The following is a 26,234-nucleotide window of genomic DNA, read 5'->3' on the forward strand; positions in this document are numbered from 1 at the left end:
GTTCAGACAATAAGGCAAGCTATTGCAATAAAATAATAGACAATATTGGGTGTAGTATTTTTTAATTTAACAAAAACATGCCTATATAATCTCACAAAACATGCGGAATTAACATGCAGAGGCCTCTAGATTCTGTCCCAAATCCGTCACGTAATTTACCGCCCAGAGCATGTAAACCTACCTGTTGACTCAGACCCCCCCCCCCCCTTTCGCCTTCTTCAGGTTGCTTAGTGTTATAGTCACTGCTCTAAGATTGCCAAAAATCAATAATAAACATAATATGACATGAACTTTTTGCAATTTTGTCTTGAATCACCGCTCTGGGACTCGGGGAGGCAAAACTAGACGTTCGAAATAAAAAAACGTTCTCCAACGTAACTCCATTTTGGGATAGTCACGTGTCAGATTGTGGCCTTAGTCGACTTGATTGGGGCATATGATCCTAGATAATAATATCAAACAGTATTTAATCGAATTATCATTGTTGCTAGAATCGCAGATATTTCTCCTTTCAATAGGTATCTGTACACATTCTATTAAAATTTTAAGCCCCTATAACCACCGGAAGAGTACTTCCGTGGCCAAATGTCATTTGAGTACCCCCTAGAAAAAATGCATAACTCAGCTCCTATGTGCAGTTGGTCAATAACATTTGACAGGTCGATGGTAGGGGTCCGTAGTGAGGTACCCACCAACAATGGGCGTGATCGGTCTAGATGTTCGACCATTTTGGCATTGTTAAGTGTCAGATCAGGACCTTAGTTGACTTGGAGGGGATATATGATCGTAGTAGGTAATAATATCAAACAATATGCAAAAAAGCCGTATTTTATCGACTTAACATTGCCCATGGAATTGCAGATATTTCTCCTTTTAATAGGTATCTGTATTATACACATTCTATTAAAGTTTCAAGGCCCTATAAAATTAAGACTTTAAGATCCTACAACCAGCGAAGTAGTACCGCCGCGGCCAAATGCCATTTTTTGCCATGTTCGACTATAAGCTTAGAAAACATGGTTCCATGTGTCGAAGGATCTCCAAATTTTGAAAGAATGTGTATAATCCTAATAATACCTATTAGATAGTAAAGCGTCGATAGACTGCTGTTCCAGGAACAATAATAATATTCCGGTAAAAAATACATCTTTTAAGGAAAAAGTCTGGTGGGCGGTAGTCGGAGTTGTAGCGAAAAATCATTGTTCCTGCAATTGCATCTGCTTGAAATTTTCAGGCAACCTTGGCATCCACGTGAAAGGTTATTAGCCTAGTCATGACACCCTTGGTTCTATCATAGCATAGCGCATGCGCAAAGGGCAAAAGTCGCTAGAGGCTAAATAGGACCCTAACCTTCGGGGCATATTCGTTCCCAAGGTCAAAGGTCAGAAAAAAGGTCAAGTGTCATTTTAAAGCTAGATGAATTGTCCATAAAGGGTTGAAGATAATAATTGCTTTGTAAGTCGACATGGTTTATCCTTTCATTGTCTCAATGAATGACATCAAATATGAAGGAATAACTTTTCAAAACTGTAGTGTCTTGGTTCGACATTGGCCCTTACGTATAATTTTGAAATATGTCGTGGACTATCCCGAGGCCACATGTATTGGTCTGATTCAGATAAAACTGATGTATTGAGAACAGGGCAAATCAATTGAGCTAATCCACATCAAATACGAAAAAAAAACCTTTAAAAACTTTAGCCGCTATCAAATCCCCAAAGTTTTCGGAAATATAAACAATACTTAACAGTAGCAATAGCTTCATCTCTTTCTGGTATTATTGATAAATGTTCTTGAGCTCTTTCTTGCTCTTTGAAAGAAAAAAAGAAAACAAAGTTGAAGATAATATTTACGGTAGTAAATAAATGAATAGTCACGCCTGGGTTACGAAAACAGACACACTAGTATAGACGATTGCACATAAACAATACGAAAATTAGTACCTTCAATCTCTTTATCTGGATTTGCTTGTTCGACATTATCATCACTGAAATTAATGTATAAGCAAAGGTAAAACATTGATTGGATTTGCTAAGTAACCGATTGTACCCAAAAAAGTTATAAACAAGCCAACAGTGAGGCTGATGTCCCCCGCCGAAATCCCCAAATAAATAGATGACACATATTAATTAATCGCACATCTATTTTTTTCCAAAGTATCAAGCAATCCAACTGATTATCAACTATACACTAAGTTTCATCACTCTCTATCAGATAGAATCAAAGTTATCTTGTCCCAAAGCAGGAAATTGCTTATCTCTGCTTAGCTTTAGCTCGATATGTTAATCATTGAACTCAGTCAAAACGAACATCTACATCAAGTTTAAACATTCTACCTCAATTAGAAGAAGACTTGTTATGTTCCAATGTCTTGACCAATCAAAATGTTTATTGCTCGGTAGCCTAAGCATCATCATCGACCTTAGTCAAGGTATTGATGTAATGAAATTATACACCAAGTTTCATCACCCTCACTTAATTGGAACTAAAGTTATCGTGTCCCAAAGCATCAACCAATCAAATTGCTTATCTCTGCTTACCCTAAGCAGAAAATGCTTATCTTCACACTCCATCAAGGCATTGACCTAATAAACACCTACACCAAGTTTGAACATTCTAGCTCAATTAGAAGGAGGGTTATTGTGTTCCAAAGTCTCGGCCAATCAAATTGCTTATCGCTCTGCTTACCCTGAGCAGAAAATGCTCATCATCGAACTTAGTCAAGGTATTGATGTAATGCAACTATACACCAAGTTTCATCACTCTCACTTAATTGGAACTAAAGTAATCGTGTCCCAAAGCATCAACCAATCAAATTGCTTATATCTGCTTATCCTAAGCAGAAAATGCTTATCTTCACACTCCATCAAGGCATTGACCTAATAAACACCTACACCAAGTTTGAACATTCTAGCTCAATCAGAAGGAGGGTTATTGTGTTCCAAAGTCTCGGCCAATCAAATTGCTTATCGCTCTGCTTACCCTGAGCAGAAAATGCTCATTATCGAACTTAGTCAAGGTATTGATGTAATGAAACTATACACCAAGTTTCATCTCTCTCACTTAATTAGAACTAAAGTTATCGTGTCCCAAAGCATCTACCAATCAAATTGCTTATCTCTGCTTACCCTAAGCAGAAAATGCTCATCTTCGAACTCCATCAAGGCATTGACCTAATAAACACCTACATCAAGTTTGAACATTTTAGGTCAATTAGAAGGAGAGTTATTGTGTCCCAAAAAGTGTGACGGACAGACAGCCGGGCGGACGGACAGGCGGACAGACAGACAGACGGACGAACCCATTTTAATAGTCCCCTGCGGGGGACAAATATATTTTGTACAGCCTGAAAGATATGCTCCAGACTATTAATTATTTTAAAGAGTAATCTCTTTCCATGGAAATATGACGATAATTATTCATCTGACATTTGCCTTATTAGTAACTGACACGTAAGGGTTATCGACTGAGACAGAGGGGTTCAAGTTAGATGAACACCGAGCTGGTGTTCAATTGCGCGAGCTCGGGTGTTCATCTAACTTGACCCCGAGGGTCGAAGGTCGATAACTAGCTTACACACTGGATTCTTTGTTTGTGTAAGAAGTTGAATGAGTGAATGGAAATGGACGGATACGAGATAGACGCAAGTTTATCACAGGCCCTTTCAGAACAAAGGGTCCAGTGTGTAAATCTAGTTACCGTGAAAATCAAGATTAAATTACCGAAAACAGAATGCTTCTCAATATTTCAATACAATTTAATTATTAATGATTTAGATACCAGCAGGAAGAGCAGCTAAAGCCGAGCCGGGTAGCCCACAACCCGCCATACGTGTTTTGACGTAGGGTTTGGTAGCTCGCAGATCAGCCTCAAGAAACCGGGTCAAAATTCTTTATGTGCAGGATCAACAGTCTACGGCAAGTCTGCGAACTCCTACGGTGCCGAACACACGCAAGCGACGCGTAAGTCTTGTGCACTGGTTTAGCTCATAACCCGCCGTAGGGGCTACTAGTACTACGGATAGTCTACGGGGAAATTTGATTAAATTCGTGCGTGCCAAAACAGGATGGCGAGCCGTGAGCTAGACTTTAGTGGGCTTATCCTATCTTTAACATTGACGATTGATAAAGGGGGGGGGGCAAATCAAACTAATTTGAATTAACAATAGATCATATGTACCTGACAATTTTGATCTCATCCACACCAATTAACATTTTCAGCTTTTTGGCACCATACTGGGATGGTGGCTGTAACACCCCTATTTCTCTAGGAAGTCCACTTATCTTTAAGGTGCCATCCTTTAAACTCTTGTATGGCATATAAGACCCTTCCTTACCTATTGCTTTAGCTTCAACAAATTAAATAAGATAGAAGGTGATTAATTTTTTCATTCTTTGTTGCCGATACACTATTTTGACGGTTGTAGATATTTTATTATTCTTTTGAGAGGGCTTCTGCCAGAGAAACTACGATCTCATATCATTAGAGTCCTTTTAAACACATTTTATTCAAATTAGCAGTGCGCAATAAAACAGATTAACATACAGGCCATTTATTTATAATTTCCCTAGTCAAAATTAGACTGTCCTTTTGTTTCTCCTTTTCTAGTTGCTTTGTTCTATAAACATATTCCTAAAGACCACTAATCTAGTTACAGACAATATGTTATTGCGAAATAATTCTTTTTACCATTAAAATTCGAACATTAAAGAGAACACTAGACTTTTAAAAAATTCATTGATTATCTTTTTTAGATCCACGTATCCAGTTTTAATTTCCAAGTATATAAGATGAAATAGAAGGTAAAAAACAACAATGTAATTTTTAAAACTCACAATATAGATTATTCAGGTGGTCCTGTGCTGCTTTACGATCGGGTATTAAATGCTTATTAATATTATGGTAATCACCAGCTCCTGAAAGCAAAAGCAACAAGTACGTCAGAGATATATGCTAAGACAAAACAATATTTTTTTATTTATTTATGGTGCAAGGGAGCATATACATCTGCAGCCATTTAACAAAACATGATTAGTAATAATTGTTACATACCTATAGAACAAAAAGAATAGAAATTATCCATAACATCTGGCCTGGACGTGAAAAACTCCAGTGGTTTTCCACGTCCAAACATGATCTAGATTATTCCCGACACAAACCAGATCTACACCCACATCGAATAAATCGGTAATCTGAAGATAAAAAGATTTTATTTTATCATCGATTTTCCACAGATGTAGTACGGGGCAATTATATGTTTTAAAGATATACTTTTTATTTTCCAACATAATTATCATACTGCAGCGTGGCGCATTGACATTTTTGCACGTTCCAAACCTTGTAACAGACAAGAGACACATAAATTAAGAACCATACCTACTGCAACATATCATGTATTAAGGCACATGAGTATATAACTTTGTAACTATCTTCAAACAACAAGCGCTTGCCATGCAAGAGACCCCTACATTTTAAAGTGAAAATCATCAGAGTAGGTCCTGCCATGGTCCCTACACTTCACGTCAAATCTGATAAAAAAAATCGTTCAAAACACCTAGCCGCTCTCGATTTTATATTTACAAGAAATTGCCCGACGGACAGAAAGGCCAACGGGAATGAAATGAAATGGGGTTTAACGTTCTACTGTTCAACTCCGACTGGGCTAATGAAGACGGGCATACGCCATACAGTGTGCTATGAGGGAAATGTTGCCCGGGCAACGGAACTATGTCCTAATCCTATATCGAATTCCAACAGCCAAGGGATCTTTTACGTAAACGCCAATGTATACACGGGACCTCGGTTTTTCGTCCCATTCGATAGACAGGTGTCCTGCAACACTGACAGGGGGAATCATGCGGGAGAAAAGAGGTCAACGGAGAAGGATAAAAATGCTCAAATGGCCCAATGTTACACAATAGGTGATTTTCGTACAACCAGAGGCAATAGTAGAGTCTCTATAAAATTGAGAACGGGCGTCCTCACAGGGGTGACAACATAAAAATGTGGGCGTGTAAAAACAAATTTACCAAGGAGAAAATCTTCTGTAACGTTTTTTTTGGGTCAACAACAGTGGGAAGCTGTTGGGCTCTATCTCTGTAGTTTTGTTTTTCTACATCCCCCAACAGCTTACACTGCGCTGCCCAGTCATTGATGTTTAGTAAGTTATCTGCAAAACAAACAATAAAATGAAACAATCTAAAAGTACACCTTCCAATGATTTATATATGGGCGAAGAGGCCGATATGTTCTATCCCCTGCCAAAAATATTCTTGTTCCTAGCTGTATACAAACAACTTTCAAAGCGTTAAAAATCAGAAAGACCTGCAGAATCAAAAATATGTATCCTGCATCCGGTCTGTAACGGACTATATCGTGCTTTGGTTTGTAAATCACTAAAAACTTATATTGTGAGCATAAGCGGGTATGTAAACGGGTATGTAACTGCGCGATTTACGATCGAAAAGGTCTGAATTCCGACAGGTTTCAAAACAATCCCTGAAAATATCCGCCAATAACCTGACCATATTAAATGTTGGCGTATAAAAACAGAGAGGTTTAAGAGAGAGAGATAAATGGGGTTTAACGTCCACTTGACATAAACTAGGTCATTTCGGGACTAACATTTGGTTTCAGACATTTAACGTCTTTAGCAGTGGGAGGAAACCGGAGGACCCGGAGAAAACCCACGAGGTTGGACAGGCGACCCTCCTCCTTGTCACATACAACCAGGGATTCGAAACTATGCCAGTTGACTCAATGACAGACTTTATGATACAGCGCGCGCACGCTAACCATTCAGCCATCCAACCCCCCTCAGAGAGGTTTAAAATAAAAGAATTATTTCCCCCTTATTTTGCCTTCACTAAACCCCAATGTTGCATATTTGCAACAACATTAAAAACGATTCTAAAGTAAAAATAATTCTATGAAATACGGAACAATTTAGTATTGTAGTTACGCCCTAATATGTACCCATAAAAATAAGATATATGACAAGTTCAGCATTCACCTGGTATTTGTACAGTAAGGGTCCAAAGATGAGGCAGTGACACAGCCGCCATATTGAGAGGCCTAGTATACATAGTGACTGATAGATGGAAACACTGTATGTTGCAGCTATGCAACACTGGGTTATAAGGGTTGCAATGGATATTAGGAAAAAAATGTGTTGTCAATTTGAGTTTCTGCACTTACCAACCAGATATATGTTGTATATATGCAACATGGGGCGCTACAGGGTTAAGAGGAAAAAGGCACTCGTGCGCGCAAGTCAAGGGAATGGTAACTTCACCCCAGGCCCAGGGTGACATGTGTAAATACCATAAATCACGTTTTTAAAAGATTTTCAGGATATTTAAAGAACTTACCAATATAGTTTGGAGTGGAAGCCCGGTTCGTAGTGTGGCCTCACTATGTAGGTGACTATGGGCCTTAGCCCTTGATGTCATGCCCTTCTCATACATCTCATTCAATATTGATGCTATCTAAAAAAAAAAAAAAAAGATATTAAGACAATACATTAATGACACTGTCAGAAAACATTGTTGGGGACTTGTATTATAAAGCTTAAAACAGGAATCGGATATGAAGTATTTACGCCCGTGAACCATACTCCTGATTAGGGATAGGATTAGCGCTAGCCCTGTTTACATCTCGTGACCTTTGACCAATTTGAAGTTGGCCTTATCAAATAGATCTAAACATTCGGTATTGGTTAGCTCACCTGCAGATTTCGTCAAGGTCACGAAATGTAAACAGGGTTAGCGCGGACCCAACAACTCACTCGTTTTGAAATTAATATTTAAACATTATGCAAGAGCTACATTTACCTAGAATTGTACTTGTCGGTGTTTCTTTAGGCCTAAATGTTAGCTAAATTATTTATTAGACATTAACACTATTAATTAATAATAATATAGTGAGAACTGCCAGCTCTTTATCTAATCTCCCAATTTTCCCATACATAATGCATAACATAATTTATAAAGTATATTTAATAATATAATAATATTATAGTTTTCTTTCAAACGAGTCCCTGTAAAATTAAATAATTCAGGAGTTATAAAACGGCTCTTCAAAACCCTAACCCTGCTATTAGTGCTAATGCCTACCGAGAGAGAGAAACGGGGTTTAACGTCCACTCGACACAAACTAGGTGAACTAGGTCATTTCGGGACTAACATATGGTTTAATTTTATTTCAATAATTCGCTTGTGTGTAGGGGTCTTTAGCAGTGGGAGGAAACCGGAGGACCCGGAGAAAACCCACGAGATAGACAGGCGACCCCGTACAACCGGGGATTCGAAACCACGCCAGTTGACTCAATGACAGGCTTTAATTTATGATACCGGTACAGCGCGCGCGTGCTAATCATTCGGCCATCCAACCCCCCCGGTTTATAAATAAGCTCGGGCCTAACCCTTTCACTCGGCAAACCCCAGCAGATTCCAGTACCGGAATCCTTCGAGGTTTGCCGAGAGACCCTTTTTTTCTAGTTCAAGGTCAGTTTTTAATTCAAAACGAGGTAGAAGGGCGCACTCGATACCGTCCTGTGATCGACTAACCGGCACGGCAGTGTTGTCGATTTGATAAAATGCAAACTCGGGGTAGGCTAATATTTAAAAAATGTAACAGGCCTACGCATTCAGAATCTGGTAATCCCAGTCCAAGACTAAGAGTCTATCCAGCCCCACTATTGCTCGGCATTGTGGTAAAGGGCTGCGCTAAATCTGGAAATAAAATCAAGACTAGCCTGCCTAGCCTTTTAGTTACTAATACTTAGTAGGCCTAGATCATTCGCGACCTAGTCAAGTCTATTCCATTCTATTTTAGAATCTTGATCTGTGAAAAGTATTTAGAATCTTACCTCTGGTTGTTGTGTCGTCGACGACATCGTTAATGACAATGTAAATTCTTATAGTTCTAGAATCTGGTCCAAAATGTCGGATCGCGCCTAATACTAACAGCCTACGTCATTAGACTTTGATGACGTCATTCGTCAACACGAAATCTGATTGGCTAATGTGTATGTACATAAGGCTATGGTATTATTATTCTACCCTACTCAATAGACCAACCTCAATCATATATATTATTATATTATAATATAACGCCTATTCAACCGGGTGGAACTGAATCATAGAGGCTTATTGAATAGGGTATACCTCAGTTGCATCGGGTGGATACAGTGCGCGCGTGCTAACCATTCGGCCATCCACCCCCCTCCACATATATGAAGACATACATTACTACAATGTATAATACTATGACAAAACATAATAAAACGTTTATGAAGGTGAGTTTCAATTGACAAATCCTGACATATAATATTCAATAAACTATTGTGGGTTCTTGGGGAAATGTTGAATACTTTCCTAACCTGTTTTCTCCAGGCTACATAAAAACTCTCTAATGACTTTTGTGAGAAATCCCATAGTTGGCTCCCATACATGGGCATACAATAAGTTTTGAATAATTTATGAGAATGTAAAATTTCTTAATGTTACATTACTTTCAACAGTAAAATTATTTATACATTGACGTAAATGTTCATGTTTTGACGAACTATGAAGCAGATTTCCTAAATGGGATTCAGTTGGTGTAATATTATGATCATATTTACATTTACCACTATTACACACATGATTGATACCAAACTCAATGTCTTCCTTTAACTTAATCATATCATTTTCATTATACGATACACTGCTAAAAAGTTGCTTATATTTACAGCTAAATAATGAGGCTATATTATCGGCTCCCATCTGCCCATCGACACTTTGTGGAAGCGAGTTACTGGACCCATTAATCCTCTTAATTTCGCCCCGAAAGTCTTGCATATTGCTATTGATAAGATTTTCAGCCATTTTGTTCGAACGGGTTTGATTCTCTTGTTTTCGAGCTAATCTAATGGAATAATGATACCTTGCCCGAGTCATTCTTCTGATGACGGCGAGCAGTCCTGATTGCGTACAATTATTCTCTTTCCACAACCAGTGCTAGAACATGGCAGTATTCTTCACATTCTTGACCTGATCGTCCCACCCAGGAATAACCGCCTTTGACGAGAGTATCATCGTCGAAACGTTGCATGTTAATTGTTATTACATAAATAGTGTTGTATGTAACACAACGGAGGACATAGTTTCAAATTTGGTGGGAAGCATTATGGTCATGAGAGCATGAATCTTATTGATTTTCAGGATTTCCCTACTTTTCCGTTACGGAGTTCTTACCCTTTTCCGAAAACATTGTGGGCTCGATCGAGGCTAAAGTTTTTTTAAATCGATGTCTTTCAAATTTGGTGTGCAGCATTGGGATCATGAGAGGATGAACCGCATCGATTTGTCATAAAAGAAATGAAAGTGTCGATAAAAATTTGCTTTGCTTTGGGGTAGTTCCGATTCTTTCTGAGAAGTGGCGGAAAAAATCTTAAAATTCTAATCCGATGTAGATTGCTGATGAGTGAAAACTAAAACCGCGTGGGGGATACTTTAAATTAATCAACTAGCTGAAGATCCGGATCATGTCATTGAGTAATAATTGTCATTGATTAATGATTAGTTGATTGATAGTTGCCAATGAAATATATGAAGGTTTCCCCAAGTCATTATTTACTCCGAATAATTAATCCAAGCGGTGATTATTTGATATTTCATTTCGTCTTTAAAAAATTATATTTCGATAGTTGAATCCCTTTTGCTGTGGCTTCATATGGTATGTAAAATATACAAGCTTGCCTAATTGGATATTATTGTTTCAAATTCTATTATCACCATGGGTCGGAAACGTGAGAACAACGAAAGAGTCGAATAGTGACGGTTTTCGAGTGAGAAAACGGTCCGTAATTTGTTCCATTATACCACCGCCAAAATGCTCTAAGTCAGATTCTAATACTATTACGGTACCTAAAAATAACAGTAGACCTATTGTACACGCAAAGCCTTGATTTATTTCAGTCGTGTGACGAAGATAACAGAACACACGTTTATCTGTGGCGGCTTCTTTGATTATCAAGAAACTAAACTTGGTTACCAAATCAACAATCTTAATCGCCTGTGCTAAGTAATTGGTTAACAGAAGTTATAATATCGGGGGAAATGTTAAACGAAAAAATAATAAATTTGTGGCGTGGTTGCTATGTAGGATGCCTCGTGGCCGAAACTTTTCCCTACTAAAAGTTGTACTCGACACGTTGGTAAGGTTTTCGTTGTTCACCCGAGTCACTCGAGTCGACACCAGACCGTTCGCGTTTTGAATCGAGTTGGTCACATGACTGACTCGAGTCGCATCACGTGACTAACCCGTTTACTCCCCGTTGAGCGGAGAGTAAAAGGGTTTGTCACGACACAAAATGGCGTCCTATACGCAAAAAAGCCTGTCTCTCGATCACATACTGACGTCGTAACTGTTTTGATGTCATGTGACTACTCGGACCGTTCGGGATGATTCACCCGGGTAAACTCGGCAATGGAGTCGACTCGAGTGACGCGAGTAAATGACGAAAACCTTACCGTTGAATGTGCACGCTTCGGTGACGTAACTCTAATTGATTTCAGACGAGTGTCGGGCTCTCTTTGTGTCTATAAATAGCCACAGCACGTAAAATTCTCAACACTTGTAATAACTATTACAGACGTAGAAAATCTATTGTTGATGATTCTGAATAGCAGTAATATTTAGTTTTGTGGTTATTACTGCAGCTTTAGAAATTACGCTCGTTTTATTTTTTAAATTGCTTTATCATTAACTAGACCGTAAGGAGTGGCATCTTTTGGTTTAGTACAAATAATATCTCTGAATAACGCGGGTTGGGCAGGAAAATGATACTAGCAGTAGTTTCATTTTACTTTTACAAGGTTCTTAAAACAATTGTTGTGTCGCCCACCGGGCGTTATTTGTAAATTCAATTTCTTGTTCTAGCTTTCTGTCATGTTTCGTAAAAAAGTAGTCTTGATTATCCCGGCCTGTCAATCAGACGGAGAATGGTCGGTAGACTGGTTAAGTGAGACTAATTTCAAAACAAGGGCACGTAACCTATTTTTTGCTCAAAAGTGTCTGGATGTCATGGACGACACTCCGAACCATTTTTCAGTGTATTATTTATAAATGGTTAAATGGTCATATCTTATTAAGTACAACATAACCGTTTATTTAGTGACTATAATTGTGCGAAACTGATTTAAAGCTTAGTATATATATATATACAAGTATTGTGGTGTAATTGTCGAGATATTTATTTATGGTGGGGCATGAGATTTTGTTTTAGAACATACCGACATCTTTAACTTGCTTTTTCTCAACTACCTTTTCTGACTTGTGCAACTTCAACACCAAAATTATGAAGTTAAACAAACTAATAAAGACCTGATCATACCATAACAATCCCAACACATATTTAGTGCTTTAAGCGACATTAATTTTGACAGACAAATTAATGTGTCAGTATCCATTTTATAGTATCCCAAGAAAAATAGATAAGTTTCACTTTTGAAACACCATCTAATCATGTCATCAACCCCCAGGTTAAATATGCTAATAGTTTTATACGCGGATTATCCTTGTAGAAATTTCAAATAGGAACTGGAATACTAATAGAATACTACTGTATATAGAAAAGACGAATCTTGCAAATTATTTAATCATTTAAAAAATACTTCCTCAACAAGAATATACCACAAATGACGCCAGTTACATTTGTATTATTATTACGGCATATGTATAGTGCGCCCTTTCCTATAACGTGTTCAGGTACACTTTATAAAGTGACAATGTACCCCCCTCCCCCTAAAAAAACAAACAAACAAAAAAACCCCAGAAAAACAACAAGGTCATGCACATGTTAAAAGTTGTATACTGAGTCAGTGTAGATTATTCCATATAACAGACGCTTGAAAGCTAAAAGAGCGCTGACCATAAAAAAACTAGTAGTCCATGGGCTGGAGGAGCTCACCTTGCACCCCCCCCCCCCCTTAGAATCTACAAAGTGATGTTTTTCTGGAAGGTTATTATGTATATTTAAATATATTCTATATGTTACCACGCGAAAAATTGGGTCTCACTAACTTTTCTAGGTAGTTTATATGTAACTGTCACCACAAAGCCTGCGAAAAAAAAAAATTGGGGTAGGGGAAATTAAAATGACCATAGCTCCAAGTAGAATAGGTGTATAATAATGGTTGACCCCTCAAAATGTGTCTGTGGGTTTTATGCAAATGAGATTACTTAGGTCAACAGGTCACCGATTTCGGAGGTTGCTTGAAATTGGGCACTACTTTGTGAATCCCACTAAAAACAAATGATAACATGCAATTTTCTTATTATAATACTTGGAATTCTTTATTATAGATAGGATTGACAATTACAAATCACCCATGTTTAATTATTTTAGTACAAAATCATTTTGAGACAAAGAGAAAAAGGGCTTATTTACGAAGTCACCAAAACGACTGCATATCAGTACAATATTCTCTAAAACTGCCCCAACAAAGTTTTTGTTCACCGATTCTGAAGTTTTGTACTCATGCTGCTAAATAGGTCAAGAAAGGGCAAATATCTTTCAGACTTAGTAATATACCCGATGATACAATGTTATCTACATGACAACACCAAATCAAAATTGCGTTTATCAATATTTACAACTGAATTAACCATGATTTGCCGGAGTATACATAGAAAAGACCCATGATATCTTTGTGTATCTTAGTCATCATCACTGTCACTACTTGAAATCTCTTCGTTTTCACTATCATCTGAGTCAGTCTCGCTATCATCCTGACCTTCATCATCATCATCGCATTCCATTTTCTCAAGTATATCTGCCAATTTGGGTGGGATTACATCCCCGGCGCTCCATTTCGGTTCGATTTGGCCATTACGCTTCACCCACCCATGTTCATCTGTTGCCCCGGGAATTATTGGCTTCGGGATGTGTGCTCTCTTCCAAATGCCGACCTGGTAGTGAACTCTTCTGATGTGTTTGTTGAGGCATGATCTTGGGGGTGGAAGAGATGACAGGTCTACTTTTCTTTCAAGCTTTATTTCCACTCCTGTTTGTCCCCCGCACTTCGAAGCAAGCATTTCATATCGGACCTCGTTCACTGCTGATGCTTTAGTCGTTTTATTGTACATCTTGCATTTGAGGGGTCAACCATTATTATACACCTATTCTACTTGGAGCTATGGTCATTTTAATTTCCCCTACCCCAATTTTTTTTCGCACGCTTTGTGGTGACAGTTACATATAAACCACCTAGAAAAGTTAGTGAGACCCAATTTTTCGCGTGGTAACATATAGAATATTTAAATATACATAATAACCTTCCAGAAAAACATCAATTTGTAGATTCTAAGGGGGGGGGGGTGCAAGGTGAGCCCCTCCAGCCCATGGACTATAGTTGAACAGTTTTGGTTTTTGAAAGTAGTTTATTTGATGTACGTAATGTTCGGTATCAAAGTGGCGTCAACAGGTTACCACACTGGAAAAGCTTTTATCAGATTCCTGGGACATTCCGCTTATTCGTAAAGAAAGAGACACTTTAGAAAGTCATCGGTGAAATTTCTTACATTTTATCAGAGTTAAGTGAATTATGCGAGGCGGAAGTGAAATCGAAACGTATTAAGAACGATATGACATTGTTGAAGAATATCATTGTAATATTTTGAAATGAAAATGAAATGAAATGGGGTTTAACGTCCTACTGTTCTGTTCCTATACTGGGCTAATGAAGACGGGAAGTCTCATCATATTTACATGACTTTCTATCGGATCGTGGTTCTCAATCATCTTCTAAAAGTAAAAATCCTCTAAATCATCTGTCTCAAGAAAAGCCTATCTATATTGGTAGAAGCTGCAGAATGTAAAGCTAAGTTGAAATACGTTCAGATTGAGTCTCGCAGGAAAGCGGGACTCAAAAAGCTGCGAATAGAAAAATAATTATATGTCAATGAAGCTAAAGTAAATGCAATCGTCAAACACAGATATGGATTACCAGGTCATATCCTCGACTGATCATTACAATCTACAGAAGCACCATATATTAACCTTTTAATTCCCGCTTCGACTTTATTTTGAAGCTGTAGACAAATCGTCATTATCACACACTACACATGTTTCACCTTCTCACTTTAATACTCAACCAATCGCATCATCGTCAACAAACATGGTTCCGGATAACCCTCCTCCGGTCAATTATCCGTACAGATCTAATGTTAACGATTCGCAAAGTGACTTATTAGCTTTATCGAAATTACTGAACAGTCGCATTTAAACCGTTTGCCACCCCGTGCCCAGTGTGTTCAATGGAGTTCCATTGAAGTATCTGGGTTGGAAATGTGCGTTCAAAACATTGATAGAAAACAGAAATATTCCAGTCTCGCAACGAATGCGTTATCGTTGGAAATATTTAAATGGACCAGCCAGAGATGCAGTTGGAAGTCACTTCTTATTAAACACCGACGGTGCTTTTCAAGATGCGAAAAATCTCATTGAAAAAAGATTTGGTCATTCATTCGTTATAGCAAACGGCTTTCTTAACAAGTTAGATTCATGGCCCAAAATTCCGCCTAGGGATTTACTAATTTTTTAAAGACAACGTGAAATTGCCATGTCAACCATTGATAGCTTGCAAATATTAAATGACATTCACGAAAATAAGAAACTATTGAGTAAAATTCCTGAATGGTTAGTTTCGCGTTGGGCCTGAATTGTTTATGACTGGCAAGAAGAAAAGAATTTGTTTCCTTCTTTCCGTTAGATTTATTGCCAAAGAAGCAGATATAGCGTGTGATCCACATAACTCATATATTTAAAGGTTGCTGAAGTTGGGCTATTAATCGGATTGGATTGCACACGGGCATTACCACCGCTCGAAGTAATTCCACCAGTTGTCCCTTTGCATAGCGTACAGGCTTAGGTTGGGGGAATAGTTGGTGCCATTGATCCCAGTCTGTCCGATATTGATTCTATTGGTGTTAGTCACAGGACACTTGCATACCCTGTACCTTATGCTACGACTAATTTTCCTACATCGTATCATGTTCACATTTCACTACGTTCAGAAGTGAATGAAATCATTGACCTAAACAATCTTCAGAAAATGTTTGAGATAGACTTCGTAGAAAACAAATCTGACCAGACTGTGTATTCGCGAGAAGAGGAGAAGTTTCTTGATTTGCTGTCAGATAAGATTCACGTGACGGCCGATGGACATTGCGAAATGCCGTTACCCTTTAAAAATAATGAGCCTGTGTTACCGAACAATAAAGCTTTCGCTTTAAATCGCTTAAGTTAGCTTTAGAATCGCCCGAAGAATAATCCACAACACTTACAGGACTACGTCAGTTTTATGACAAATCTTATTGATAAAGGATACGCAGAATTTGTCCCGGATACAAAAGAGCCAGACGACCGTTTGAATATTTGGTATATTCCCTACCTTGCTGTGTACATCCCTAATAAGCATGGACAGGTCCGAGTTGTGTTTGGATGGAACGCTGACTTTCGAGGTCACTCATTAATGACTATTTAATGAAAGGCCCGGATCTTACTCGTTTCAGACTGAGGGTATAGTTTTTATGTGCGACATTGAAAAAAATGTTCTACAAGTTTCGAGTTAATGTAGAACATCGTGACTATATATGATTTTTGTGGAGGAATAATGGGGATTATGATACTGTGCCTTTGGAATTCCGCATGACTGTCCATTTGTTTGGCGCCGGTTCCGATCCCTCCCCAGGATGTTTCAATTTCGGACTGGAACAATCGGCGAATGATCATCAGTTGGAGTTCGGTGTTGCCATTTCAGATTTTATTCGCCACGATTTATACGTCAGTAGATTCGGAGAAGGAAGCGATAGATTCAATCGATAATAGTCGGATGTTGTTATCTAAAATGTGGGTTACGGTTACACAAGTTCATTTCAAACTATAAAACAGTAATAGAATCTATACCACTTGAAGATCGAGCTAAAGGCATCAAGCACCTTGACCTTTTTGTTGAAGAACTTTCGATAGAACGTGCCCTCGGCGTTCAGTGGTGCGTCGAATCGGATGTTTCAGTTACATATACGCCGTGGCATCCTTTCGACGGTTAGTTCCATTTACGATCCGTTAGGGTTTGTCGCTCCTTTCCTATTAATTGGAAAACAGATTCTGCAGGAAATGTGTCGCAGTAATGTTTGTGTGTGTGTGTGTGTGTGTGTGTGGGGGGGGGGGGGGGTGATAGGCCAAATACCCAACTCTTCCCAGGTATAACTAAAATTTCCAACAAAGCTATTGGATTATTCCATTAAAGGTGTATTATGTAAGATTTAGATAAAGAGCTGGCCGTTCCTGTTATAATATTTCGAAAATAGACAATGAAAACTAATTATATTGAAAATTTCAGCCCATTTACTTTATCCTGAGTGAAGGTATGGGTGTTGGAAGATGTAGCGCAGATTGTTTATTATCGTAGCAACGTTACTTGTTAATAGACACTGTTTATATCTCCGACATCAATTTTAAATGTCATGGTCTATAACAGCTTCTTGACCATTGCGATGATCTTAATCTGAACAAGATGACCAGTCATCACCATCCCGATCCCTTGCACTTGTTTGGAAGGCATAAGGAAAAACAACTTCATGGAATATCAATGAGGCTAGTCAGAAGATTCATACTCTGATCACTGTAGCTCGGCAAGGCAGGGTGGCTACCCTCTCAAGGTTTGTACAACAATCTTTGCCTACCTCAATCAGCTTCTGTATGTTAAACAGTAAGCTTATATGTCAGAAAATAAAATACTATAATGGGTTGATGTTTAAACAAAGTTTCAAAAAGATTTTTGAATGGATGATGAAATATGCCCCGGAAACGAAATCGAGACGGGAGGACGGTCATCAGAAAATAAAATAATAGGTTGATAAATGTAAACGTGTTTGAACAGTTTCTGAGATACAGGTATGTTCTAGAATATTAATTCAAATGTGTAGTAAAAATTCAAAAAATATTCAACAAAGAACTTTATGTCCATCGACAGACAAAAATGATTAAATCCGAGATCACCTTTTTTTTAAAACCATATTTTTATTCAGGTTGACTGAATGGGATTGGGAAACAGGCTTAGCCTATGTAAAACCCCTTTCCCTAAATAATTTGTATATACATATATATTATTAATACAAAAAGGGTGTATATACATAGTTAAAATGGCAAACACATACATATTATATAGATATAATAAAATGGGTGAAAATGTACAGTATATATAGTAGTTAATAATTATACAAGAATCTTTTAATAATAATCATCATTAGAGAGACTATACATACATAAAAGAGAAGATAAAATATTATTTGATCGAGATGAGATTAGAATCTGTTTGATATATCTATAAATTTATGGACCTGATTAAAAATATTAGAATTAACATCAAGACTCTAGGCTCTGGAGCCGAATAAAAGACAGTTTATATTTTTAAAATCCTGTTGTAATTTGTCTATGGTTTCTGTTCGTGCAATTGAATGTAAGGAACATCGCAGGAGGTAATGATCGGGATCTTCAAATATATGACCGCAGAGGCACGCGGGACTGTCGGCAATATGTCGTAGGAATTTGTGACCCTGCAGGTCAGAGCATCGAAGTCGTAATTTACAATGGATTATTTGAGGTTTCCGCTGACCGTTATAATAAAACTAAGGAACTTTGATATCAGATTTCTATAGATGATCGGAGAAAATTTTCAGAGATCTAGAATTCCTCGCAGGGGTACTGAGTTTATTCCACTCCCTTATACTGGATGGGATAAATGATTTAGCAAAAATTTCAGTACGACAGCGAGTTTCTTTTAATTTGTCTTCGTTACGAAGGGAATATTTGTTTGCAGGTTCTAGATTTATGAGATTCTTAAAATAAGGAGGGGTTAGGTTATTGATGATTTTGTAAAGTAGTTTTAATTTATGTCGATTTCGTCTTTCTTTGAGTGAAATAAACCCAGTTTCTGCGTAGAGGGAAGCATGGCTAGTACCCAATCGATCAGCTGAGGAATACGTGTTGCATCTATACGGTTGCTGTGCTGATTTAATAGTCGCTAATGTTTGATTAATTATGGTGGCGACAGCGAATCTGAACACATTTAATATACTTTTATCTTTATTAATAATGCTTGATGGACAATCTAATCTGCAGGTTGATTATATGTTTTTGATGCAGAAAAGAAGTTAAGCCCCTTTTAATTTCAGTTAAAGTATGGGCTTTGCTAATTCTAAAGAAAGGACAGAAGATCAGTTCGCATATTAAAAAAGAAATCCTGAATTGAGTAAAATGTATCCGTCTAACATGTTACATTGCTAATTTTTATTATTCTGTTTACACAGTTTGCACTAATTGAAAAAAGATTTTTCAATTTAATTGTAAGTAGTGGTAAGCCGAACATTTTTTTATATGTTGTGCTGGGATGTTCTCGCTGTGCTGTACGCCTTTGATGTTGTGTTTTGCCCAGACTAAAATTGAGAATAATTGTGCTAAAACCCATAGTCTATTTTTTTTTATAGAAGAGGAAGAGTTGTTTTATTTATGTATTACATATATAACAATAACATCTAAAAAAAACCAAATTGCATGATAAATTGTTTAAATTGTATGCATTAAAATATACTAAATCGTTTAAAATCGAAAATAAGAAAACAATAAGTAGTTAAAAACATATATTAAATAACTTATTAAATATTAACCATTGAATGGCACTGGATAAAAACAAAACACATACATTTATGCCAACACAGTATTTTGCGCAGTTTGATCAAAGGGATAGTCTGGGGATTGGCTTCGGGAGCGCTTTGCTGACCATCTCATCAGTAGAAGGTGTGATCCTGAATGGGCCTCACAGATTTTTATCTGTGGGGCTATCTCAAAGATAGTGTGTAAACGATGCACGCGTCATTCAGCCAATGATTGACGCCGCGTGCGTCAGACCGGGGTGGCGTCCCTACTGTGCTGCTACGGCGACGGAAAATAATCTCCGATCGTATCAAGATCGCAATAAGCGTGATAAAAGCATGGTGGAAACACCAGAAACTGTGCTGTGGTCTCCATCGTCGCCAATGACCGCCGAGTCACGGCGTTTGTTTTGAGCATGTACAAAACAAACGCCAAGGTTCTGCGATCATACCTGGAAGGTTGTGAGAAAGCGACTTTTTTCAAGTTTGTAATTTTTGGGGACATTTTCTCGCGTTGGATTCACGTTTTCCGGCGACCCTGTGCATTTTCTGGTCGTCGTACGGTCGCAGCAGTGTAGTAAGGACGCCAACTCGGTCTGACGGGGGCATTAAAGGCAGTCATCTTTTACACAGATATTAGAGAAGACTCGTAATTCTCTGTGAAACAGATTGGTATAATGCAACTGCGCAGTAAATGAATTGAAAATGGCCATTTATTAATATATTCTATTAATAAATGACAAGGTACAAAAATGTATAAATATGACTAATGATTATTGAACAATTTCTAATACAATTTGAATAAAAACAATATAAATTATCTTATACTGTAACGATCAAAGATGGGGATCAAAAAACCGCCACAACATTGCTGTAACTTTGCTCAAATATCGTTACAAACAATATCCCACACCCAAGATAATATCATATGGAAAACAGCTACAAGGAGGGGTGATAATTTTACTTTCGATCGAGGACCCCTTAGAAACATGAGGCCTACTGTACTGATTATTGAACCCAAAAATTTTTGGATTCGGAGACACCCAACCCCCCTGTACATGCCCCCTGAAAGTTCCTACCCCTATTTTCGCACCCAGAATGCTGTTTTGGGCGTAAAGGTTCTCAGAAATATGTCAAAGGTGGCTTGTATGTTGTCATTTTGTAGATTTTTAATGATGCCGAGTCAGATTTTTCACTTCAAAATTATTTTCAACCATTCAATATGGCGGAAATTCAAAATGGCGGCCAATATGGCCCCCATTTTTTTTATGAGCTCTAGGCATATACCATATATATGGCTTGTGCATGTCTTTTAATAAATTTTCGATGCTACAAAGTCTGAATGGGAACTTCTTTATTTTTAACTTTAACATAACTTCTAATTATAACTTCTGAATAGGAAATACTTTTGACCGTCCAATATGGCGAAAATTCAAGATGGTGCATACAAACATGGTCGTCGCCATTTTGTGCAGTGTGAAGACACACCGGAATAAATGTCTTGTGAAACAGACTTAAGAAATGCGGAACGGCACTGAAACAACAAATGCCCGGTAAAAGGATATAAAATCATCTGGTTTTATTCAACCTATGATTCATTGAACTTTCTGAAAACATCATAGCAGTTTTCTAATTGCCTCATTGAAATCATCCATGCTGACATCCGCTTTACAGCTCACATTATTTAGGTATATTTTCAGATTTTTCACATAAGTGTCTGTAGCTAGAGTTTTGTAATCTTTTTTAAGGCGGAAAATGTCACTTGTCTTTGGCACAAAAGCGCGGTATCTCTTGCATATCGCACCTCCAGATACATCCGTTTATTCTTATCATTAGAATCTATACTACCGTCGCTCACGTACTCATCACGTGCTTCCATGTTGCTAGTATTTCCGGGATCTTTCCACCTTTAGCAACCAGCTTTTTATATTCCACAAATGAACCACTGGGCCGTTTTTCAATAAGATCTGCTGACTTCGCTTTGACCTGGCAGGCAGAAGCACTTGCTAGCTGCTTAGTTCCTCTCCTTCCAAGTTCGTAGTTTATGAAGCCTACACTTCTTTCAGCGTTCAGATTATGTATAGGAGCATTCTCTAGTTTCACTGCATCCATGCGTGCAAGGGCATGCGGCGATGTTTCATCGTAGTTGCCAAATCCGAAAATGTCTCCTTTCTGTTTCTCGAATGCTTCTGCTAATTTCGGTAATAACATACCAATTACATTTTCAACTTGAGAAATGTCTGCAAGGCAAGATTCGATGGCTTGACAAACATCATTGTCATATTTCGAGGCGTTGAATCTTTCTTCCGATACAAACTTGAAAGCTGATACATTTACATTCAACAGGGCAATTGGTTCAGTTGTAGCTAAATCCACATGTAGTTGTTTGAATGCAGGAATGAGTTTCGTGTAAGTAGTTGATGTTGTTAGTGACAAAAATGGCTCCACCAAATGTAATCCAAGAAGAGCACCCGTGACGTACAGTATCTTCAGGAAATCTAACTCCATAAAGCATCGCACTATGCACGCTAACTGATTAGTTACATGTTCAAATTTCTCTTAAAAAGTCTGATACATCATCGAGATAATAATAATAATATAATAATAATCCTCTATTTATATAGCGCGATAATACTAAAAACTAAAGTTTCTATTGCGCTCTTCAAGTTTTCTCGCTTGAACTACGGAAACGCTTCTGTAAACAGAAACATCTTTAGCTGAGATTTAAATACATCTAGGGAGTCAATGGTTCTAATGTTGTAAGGTAGCGAATTCCATAAGAGAGGAGCAGAGAACGAGAAAGATCTTTTTGCTATTTCAAGATTCACTGATGGTTGATAGAGAAATTGTTTATCTGCGGATCTAAGGGTTCTTGTGGATTTATATGGGGTAATCAGATCTTTGATATATTTTGGTGATTGATCATGTAACGCCTTGAAAGTCAACAGTAATATTTTGAACTTGATTCGTTGTTGAACTGGGAGCCAATGTAGATTTTTCAGAATCGGGGTGATGTGGTCTGATTTTTTTGTACTTGTCAAAACTCTGGCGGCAGCGTTTTGAATTCGTTGAAGGTGTTGAATTTGATAATTCGGAAGATGATAGACGGCAACGGCGCAGGTGAGTGTAAGTCGGTTGAATCTCTCATCCTTGAGGCTTACTGACTTGTTCTTCTTCGGGGCTATGTGTGAGTCAAATTCATTGGACTTGTTCCATGGCTTATGGTCGAAATCATGGTTAATAAGCCTGGTTATACAATCTAAAGCCTGTTCAGTCACACTAGTTAAGTTTGTAGTAGCATTTACCAAGAAGCTGGAGTATATTTTATCACGTCCTATGGTATCCTCGATATCCGCCCACTGTTTAGTGACGACGCGATTAAACATAAGGGACGGGTGAACGTTACAAAACAGGTGAGCTGGATTATGTTTGGAATCCACTTTCTCTGCTACAATTTCCTCGACATTAAAATTGTGAGACGTCTGGTCTGTTACAATGAAGTCAATTTTCTCAAACAGCACTTTGGTTTCAACTCCACTAGCTGCTGAAAGTATGTCTAGCACAGCAATTTTGAGATCGGCTAAATTAGCTCTCGTCTCACTAGCAATTGTAAAAGTAGGCAGTGGTCTGTAATTCTGGTTTATGGTGAAGCCCTGAACAGAGAAAGAACCCGCTCCCTGCTTCTTGGATCCATCGTCACAGTAGGTGACAACCGCCTTGCCATCGGAGTCCATGATTTCTCTGACTATTTCATCCAATGGCAAGGCCTCGATGCTTTTACCAACTTGCCGTACGTTACTCGACTGTGGTAATGTATCAAGATCTATAGTCTCTTCAGACTCTTGTGTGCATTTTCCAATGCCGACCGAAGAGCATATTGGCTACTGCAACGACTGATGCTTCCGCTTGTGTTTGACATATGGTATGAGCTTTTGAGCTTGTCCATAGTTTCATACACTTCAGGGCGGATCTTTCTGATGCTAAGTCTGATATGTTGGTATCGTCTGGGCATATTATCACCTTTAAAGCGAATCTGTCTCGGATCCAATTTGCGTCGTTTTTTATTAGAAGATGTAGGCTCATCTTGATTTAGTGGCTCATAATTGATATCACTTTGGGATAATTCCACATCATCTTCATCTGGAAGAGTACTAAAGTCTACTGCTAACTCAGATTGTTTTTCTGCTTCTACTTTAGCTCTCATTTTCTCCAAGGACTGCATATCATGATGTCGTCTTTCCATTGTCTTCGCCCATTGTTTGTCGACGAAACTTTCGCAAAACATTTTTCGCTGATCTTGTAGGAATTCCCATTCGTTTTCGGTCATCCTGACACCATACACTACTTCTAAACGCTTTCTAACATCCTCATCCTCACAAAATATATCAAATAGACTTTCATTGTCTCTGTTAAATCGTTCAGCTCGCTCAACATACTTCTGATTTCGCCTTTCCTTCCTAGTCTGGATCAACTTTGTAAACTCATTATACAGTTTTAAGATATTTTTCTTAATCGACTTGGTTGTCACCGTGTAGATGTTACAGAAAATCCAATGTTCTTGTAAAATTTATGATAGAATAGATGCGGCAGAGTCCTTACTTCTCTGATCTTGTCCAGCTCTAGTCGGTCTAAGTAGGTACATCATATTCTCGATGACCATCGATTTGGTTGGCAATATTCCACTTGAAAAGCCTGCAGTTTCCACATACTGGATGTCTGCCAGATCTTTCCTGGCTAAAGATCGAGTTGATGTTTTTGATAAGCTATACATGTCGGAGGTTACACATAGGACGACCTCACTAGTACACTACGATAACATCTGAAAGTACACAAATGTTACGTGAATCGTGCATGGGATGGCACAACTGCGGTGCGTACAGCTAGTTAATCTAATTACATGATAGACACAGAGACACAAACATACAGACATTACATGGACATCATATTAGCATTTTAAGCACTAAATTTGAGGGTTTTTTCAAGTTATCATCTGATTATGTATGAGTTTGTACAAAATGACGGTCATGTTTGTATCCACCATCTTGAATTTCCGCAAAATTGGATGGTCGAAACTATTTTGCAAGATCCGATTCAGACTTTGCAGCAACGAAAACCTTTAAAAAGACATATTACAAGCCATATATACGACATAAGCAAAGAGCTCGAGCAAAATGGAGGCCATTTTGGACGCCATTTTGAATTTCCGCCATTTTGGATTATCGAAAATAATTATAAAGTCAATAATCAGACTCAGCATCATTAAAAACCTGTAAAAAGACACCATAAAAGCCACCTTTGACATATTTCTGAAGACAGTCAAGCCCAAAACAGCATTCTGGGGGCAAAAATAGGGGGATGAACTTTCAGGGGGGTTAGAGGGGTCCGATCTCCCAATTTTTTTTACACATGACGAGTACATCATACCACACAATTTGAATGGGTCCTCGTGTAGCAGGTCGAAAATTTTTGATTTAACACCCCCCCCCCCCAATACAACGTCATAGTTTTAATCACCCTAAAATTAAATGGACTCTTCCATTAAAAGTCAACAATGATTGGATAATTGCTCGATAGTTTCCGCTGCTAGTCAAAGGCTGAAGAAAATTTGGATCAAAAGACAAGTCTTTTCCGATAATTCTGACAGTGAACCGTGAAGGTTTTCGGTATGTTCTGAGAAGGATTTGACAGACTGTTAGGTGGACTGTGTACCCAAAAATACTTTACAAAGGAACTCTTGGGCTATAAATTATTTCAAGTCTTAGAGTGTGTGGAGAAATAATCGAAATGTGGGCGAAAAGAAAGATATCTTTGACATGGATAACCAATCTAAGTATGCCGATCCGTACGCCGTCTACTTCGGTGCTAAATGCTACAAACGGTCAATAAAAAATTTACTTGTAAAAAGAATAAGAATTTATTTCTGTGTTCTTTGTATTATTTCCATCATCAACGTCATCAGCGGTTGATATGAATCGAATACATGATGACAGGTTGATATTTCAAAGCGCTGTTTTGGTTTGGCTATACCCCGTCAAATATTTTACAAATGACACCTCCATAATCATTCGAGTAATTAACATACCTTTTCCTATTCTTGGGTATAAAACATAGATGTGGAGAGTACAAGAATAGGTTGAGAATATCCATGACGAACTGACGAAGAATGGCTGTCATAAGAAGCGACAAGTGAATACACGGTAAGACGAGTAGATAATATGCTCAGTAGACTGTCCACATTGACCATCAGTTTTACCTTGAGATTCTATTTGGCCCATGTATAGCCTCTCCCTCGGTACATGATAGACATATAGACAGAGCAAAATGTATCACATCGCTACACCCCTGTTCGAATATAGTGCTAGTGTTCCATCAATTATGTTAGCTATTTTACGTTCTAGAAGGTAACCAATCTTTCTGAATCGCTCCCGACAATAAGCCGTAAAACTTAATCTTATAGGTTGTACAGGTCAAGAAAGAAATCATACAATTCAGCTCATTTCATTTTATGTTCAAGTTATCCACGAGCGTCAAAA

At 38.0% G+C, this 26,234-nt stretch overlaps 1 long non-coding RNA gene across 3 annotated transcripts; it reads right to left on the reverse strand.

Moving 5' to 3' along the window:
• Window positions 1-1,747: 1,747 nt before the first annotated feature.
• On the reverse strand, window positions 1,748-8,506 carry LOC126823628 (uncharacterized). Of its 3 annotated transcripts, none has more exons than XR_007681233.1 (5): window positions 8,423-8,506; window positions 7,833-7,864; window positions 7,371-7,487; window positions 1,944-1,987; window positions 1,748-1,810 (listed from the first exon to the last, which is right to left on the reverse strand). It is a non-coding gene; the product is annotated as an uncharacterized LOC126823628 (long non-coding RNA). The 3 variants fall into 3 exon arrangements; XR_007681235.2 differs by lacking the exon at window positions 8,423-8,506 and adding an exon at window positions 8,115-8,284; XR_007681234.2 differs by lacking the exon at window positions 7,833-7,864 and having other exon boundaries at window positions 8,423-8,487.
• Between the last annotated feature and the right edge of the window lie 17,728 nt (window positions 8,507-26,234).

Source organism: Patella vulgata, chromosome 6 (genome assembly GCF_932274485.2).
Source record: "Patella vulgata chromosome 6, xgPatVulg1.2, whole genome shotgun sequence".
NCBI lineage: Eukaryota > Metazoa > Mollusca > Gastropoda > Patellidae > Patella > Patella vulgata.